This window comes from Candoia aspera, chromosome 10 (assembly GCF_035149785.1).
Source record: "Candoia aspera isolate rCanAsp1 chromosome 10, rCanAsp1.hap2, whole genome shotgun sequence".
Lineage (NCBI taxonomy): Eukaryota > Metazoa > Chordata > Lepidosauria > Squamata > Boidae > Candoia > Candoia aspera.
The window spans coordinates 21,691,486-21,697,527 of NC_086162.1; positions in this window are offsets into that span (position 1 = coordinate 21,691,486).

The window sequence follows — 6,042 nt, forward strand, 5'->3', positions numbered from 1 at the left end:
CAGCTTAACAGACATGATGGCTTGTAAATCATGGTTTATGGTTTAACGATGTCTGTGAACCCAACCAGTAGTGGCTTGTTTCACAGATTGGCTTTGTGCGTTGTGTGAAGTTAGTCACATATGTAGCAGGCCACTTTTAGCACCGGTTCTTAGGCTGGGTGACCAAGTGAAGTCCTCAGGATGCTCCTGAATGATGTTTCTGCCAAACAGGACATGGGAATAAATGGAGCTTTCACTTGAACCAACAGACCTTTTCTCAGATGTCTGCAGTTCACAATCCATCAGATTTTGTTCTGCAGTCCACTCCTGAGATGCCAAGGTTTTAATACTCCCCCGCCAGGCCTGACGTACCATTTTCTCAGCATTTGGTACTGATAGGTAGAGAATTCAAATGTCAGTTCATTATCTGGCAATAGGCAGGACTTGATTAAAACCAGACCAGCCCTGTTGCTCCATTAGTGATTTGCCGGTTGCCTTTGTGCACCCAGCTCTTTCCCCCTGGTAGCTGTACAGGGAATCATCCATTTCACAACAGCCTGGGGAACAAGGCAAGGGACGGGGTGGGGTGGGAGTCGGTGCTGAAGGCTGCCTCCAGGATTCTGGAAAAAATTAAAGCATGTCGATCAGTAATATTTACCTGCAAACAAAGGGTGTGGCGTGCTCGGTATTTGGGTAGCTCTGGGGAATCTTGCTGTTCTTCAGTTGATACCTTCAGAGTATAATTTTGAACAGTTTAATGGCAACTTGCATGTACCTTTCTGAAGCAGTCAAAGCACCTTATTCATTGTTCCACACTGACCCCCCATTCCAGATAGTTTACAGGACAAAATCTGTTTATCAAGAGAAGGATGTCAATGTTAGACCATGTTCAGGACTACAGTCCATGCCAGCCTTGCCATTCCTTCCTCCCCTTCCCCTCCAGATACGTTCGGGTAGAAACCCATGGGCATGCCTGTGGCTCATTGGGAAGGGAGAATATAGACCTGGTTCATTCATCACACACTCAGTCATAATACTGTTTGTGTGATTTGGCCTTTGGGTGATACACAACCCCTCCCGCATACATGTGCGTGTGCGTGTGCGTGCACACACACACACAGTGTGATTTCTAAAGGATGGTTTAGGGGCATCTTCCCCAACCTGGGTCCTTTCCAAACTGGAGGAACAGTTCCCAAGTTTTCAGCAGTAGCAAAGCGCCCACATTGAGAAAGGCTGATGTCTAGTTTTATATGTGTCGTGATTAAATCATAATCTAGCACCCTTTGTGAATCCAGTCCTACTCTTTGGGGCAAAGTGCATCTAGAATGAATGTCCCATTAACGCATTGGGTCGGTCCAGAGGGCCAGCCCCGTAATAACCCCATGATTTCATGCTTGTGTTGCATGTGACTTTTCAGGGGACCTCCAAATAAATCCAAACAATTCTTTGGGGCTCAGCCAGTAACTGCTAAGGGGCAACGGTGCCCAAATCTTGAGAAAGTTTTAAAACTACAACATTTCGTGGCAAGTGGAGTTTATTTCCTAAACATGTGCAGAGGATTGTGGTCTAAAGCTTCTGGAAATGTTAGTTGGGTCCCCTGTTGTTAAACCTGGTGCTTTCCAGATGTGTTAGGACTAATCACAGGTTGGGGAAGTATCAACTGGTCCTTCCTTCTTCCTTTCTCCCTCTTTAGTGATTTTACTTCCCTCCAACTCCTTTTCTGGAACTTTACAGCAACTTGTTTGTAAAAAAAATTCCACTTCCGTTTATACTGTTTCATACCATGACTATTTACTCTGGGGAGGGAGAGTGAAAAAAAAAGGTTAAAATGCTATTAAATTAAAAACCTCTTGGTGATGTCTATGAGGGCCTTATCACAAGGCATTGGACTTAATGGGATGAGAGAGACTGAGAGAAAGAAAGGAGCCGTAACCATGAGGACTGGAAACTTGGTCTTCTTTTTTATCAAGCTACTTAAATGGAATCTGAGAATTTCAGAATGCTAGCATCCAACCTTGCTGATAACTCTGGGGATTACTGCTAGGATATGAAGGCCATCTCCCACTGCTCTGCTCAAGAGCTTCATTTCTCTGAACCTGAAGGATCACTGTATGCAAATGGCACCTGAGGAAGGTGGGGTTCATACCCAGTGCGAGGCTGTGATGTGGTTGCTTTAGTGTTGGCTAAGCATGCTGCATAGACCAAACCAGTGTGATTTATAAACTGTGGTTTATGGCTTAATGTATTATGAGTAGAGCCAGTTGTGGTTTATGCACTCTTCTCAGTTTTCTGCAGCAAGCAACGTTGCTGAAATCCAATTGCCCTCCTCCCTGTACGGAATTCCCCGTCTGCCTTTATGGTAGCCAAGTCTTCCTGCCTGTCTTCCTTCCCTTGAAGGGATCCAGGATTAGCCAGCCCTCCAAATTTGCAATGTGATGTCTGCAGAGCAGAGCTGGCTCTCCTTCCTGTGGTGCTCAGCAGCCCGTCCCTGTTTCTTTGGGTGCAGCTGCAAAGCAATTCTGCCGTCTCAGCTGCTGTTCTCCGGGATTTCCTGGCCAGCCTTTCCTTCATTCTAGCTCTGATCATTGTCTCTCTCACAGGGCAGCATGGAATCTTCCACACTCCCCAACGTGCCTGGACAGGGATCCCGCCCCATTCGCATGATTTCAAAGCTGCTGTTGCTGCCTGCTGTATGCCCTGTGGCCCGGGAACAAGCAAATGCTATGCTCCCACCCTCCTGTGCTAAGCTTTCTGGGTCCTGGTGAGCCCTGTGCTGCGTCCCACCTGGGGCTTTGCCAGAATCACACACCCCCCCAGCCTCTGCACCGGAGGAGCACCATGGCCATCCCAGCCCTTTCAGACAAAGTAGTTGACCCAACCGAGAGGGAGTTTGGTTGGTTGGTTTTTAAAAAGCTGTATGCTTCAGATAGGCCAACTTGAAACTCAGTTCTCCACTTTCCAGAAATGTGGATTTATAAAGACTGGTTTGCCAAACATGCTTGGATAACATATGGGTGGCCTAGTTTCTGGTGCAATGTGTTGTGTGCACTTAGCCTGTGTGGTTCCTTGTGGTTCTGTGGGTTCAGCAACACCGAGCAACTGGCCTCGTTCAGAAACTACAGCTCGGCTGGATTAGCAACTGAGGCAAACAGAGCCAGGATGTTTCACTGTTTTTACTAAATCTGTAATCCTTCCAGAGAGCTTTGGCTAGAGGGCAGATTAGGAAAAAAAACCCCAGTAATAATGTTGTGTATAAAAAGCCATTTTTTCCTGTCAATGGTGGAGTTTGTGAAGGTATTCCCATATTACTTAAATATTTAAAACCAGAAAACATAATAAGCAAGGCAACTCATGTGTCAACCCATACAGGTAGTCCTCACTTAACAACCACAGTTGGGACCGGAATTTCAGTTGCTAAGCGAAGCTGTCATTAAGCGAATCTGACCCAATGTTACAACCTTTTTGTTGTGGCAGCTGTTAAGCGAATCACTGAGGGTGTTAAGCAAACCATGCGGTCGTTAAGTGGATCGTGCAGTTCCCCATTGATTTTCCTTGCCAAAAGCTGGACGGGAAGGTCAAAAATGGTGATCACGTGACCACGGGACGCCGTGATGGTCATAAATGCAAACCAGTTGCCAAGCACCCAGATTGTGATCCCATGACCACTGGGACGCTGCAACGGTTGTAAGTGTGAGAACCGGTCGTAAGTTGGTTTTTCCAGCACTGTCGTGAGTCTGAACCATCACTAAATCAATGGTTGTTAAGCGAGGACTACCTGTACAGCCATCTAGCAGGCTCCAAACTGTAGCCAGATCCCCAGGCACACTGATATATTAGTTGATAACGTATCCCCAAATTGCTTCTTGCATCCCCAAGGATGCAGGGAGTGGGTCTAACCTGATTTGTGTTAGACTTCTGCTCCTAGCAAGGCAGATGCCCAGAGGTAAATGCCAGGGTCTGCCAGAGTGGCTAAGCCAGTTGTGAGTAGGTTGTCCCATCTAGGCATGGTGCCTAGACTTGATCCCTGCTTAGCTTTAACAGACCTAATAGCATCATGTGCTTTTAGCCCATTGTCTGGACATTCTTCCTCAGCCATTCATCTTATCTGCTTTTATACCCTTTCTCTGCTCCCCTAGGCTGTTGGCAGAACATTTTTAGTTCTTTCCTCTTCTCCTGATTCTCTTCTGCTTCGTTGCCATCATGTGCATCTTTGTTTGTTTGTTTGTTTAAAAAATCTACACCTCCAGGGTACTTGTAACAATAAACTGTACATTTTTCTCTCTAAGACCGTGTTTCTCAACCTTGGCAGCTTGAAGATGTGTGGACTTCAACTCCCACATCTGGGAGCAGCATGGCTGGCTGGGGAATTCTGGGAGTTGAAGTCCACACATCTTCAAGCTGCCAAGGTTGAGAAATGCTGCTAAGACCTCAACTCCACATCTTTCCCTTCTCTTAGACAGACTGTCGCAGTCTTGGCTTCCACGAGGTCTAGATTCCATCAGCTTCGGCTCTCCAGATAAACTATTCCTGATTATGTCATGCAGTGGGCTAATCTGGTGGACTTAATTCTTGGAAGTCTATTTCAAATTGCCCGTCAACCCTTAAACACAATGAGGAGGTGCTCAGCAGTTTGCAGTTTCTTAGTTTTGGCCCCTGTGAAGGTTTGTGGTGAAGATACATGGCATACAAATATCTCTGGGTTAAATAGAGGCATTGAATGGAAAAGGCACTTTTTTCCTCCTTTTACACTCTGCTCCATCTTACATCACTTCCCAGTGATTTGGTTCAATAACATGCTAGACTAAATTAAAAGTTAGGGTGGGCAGGTATGTGGTTAGCATGTGGGAACCAGGCTATCATGTTAAACTAGAATGTTTTACATGCACACAGCACATTGTGTGAACCTTGCCACCGGGTTGAAATTTAAACGGCAAGTTATTTGGGATTGCATTCTAGCTCTTCGTTATAAAAAGGTTATTTATATTAATCATGTTTTAGTTCTTTAAAATACCTTTAGGCTATCTTTTAGGGTACCAAGCCTTCTCAAGGCAGCTATTAAGATAAAACAGTATGCCAAAATAAACATTATAATTAATACAAATCATTGATGACAAAAAAAATGTCACACCCAAAAATACTGAGACCAGGATAACACTGTAGTCAAAACCATAAAAATGAAGAGAAAGACATGGAAAATAAATGGATCTTGAAGATTTTTCTGAAATCTTGTTATGATGTTCCTGGGAAATATCAGATAAGCCTTTTGCCTTTTTAAAAATTCTTTTGATTTTTGACCAAACTCATGATTTGGGTATAATAATCAGGAACTGAGAGCCAGTTCGGGATAGTGGTTAAGGCATCAAGCTAGAAACCCGGAGACCGTGGGTTCTAGTCCTGCCTTAGGAACAAAGCCAGCTGGGTGACCTTGGGCCAGTCCCTCTCTCTCAGCCCAAGAGCCAATCAGGCTTGGTATGAGAGTTCTAGTCCCGCCTTAGGCATGAAAGCCAGCTGGGTGACCCTGGGCCAGTCCCTCTCTCTCAGCCCCAGGAAGGAGGCAATGGCAAACCACTTCTGAAAAAACCTTGCCAAGAAAACTGCAGGGACTCGTCCAGGCGGTTTCTGAGAATCGGACACAATTGAAAGGATAAAAAAATAAATAAATCAGGAACTACGTATTTAGCTATATCATTTTTATATCGTTTTTGTTGTTGTTGTAAGGTGGCATTGAAGGAAAACTATGATGCAAATGTATAAGGAAGATACTCTGCCATAAGCAGCTTCATTTTTTAAGGAGAGACTGGGAGCGATCAGACCTCCATTTAAAGCTCCAGGCTTGTACAGTTCTGAGAGTAAATGCCAATGAATGCTGTGGGATGTCACTCTGAACGACCATCCCGGACTCCGAGAAAACCTCCCACGGAGGCCAGAAGGGCTGTTGCTTCATCCGTAGAAGGATGTTCTTGCCCCTGACCCTAAGCTGCGGTCCTTCAACTTTTCTCGGGGCAGCCAAATTCTGCAGTTAACCGCTACCCAAACTGGCTCTCAATTTAACCATTGGGAATT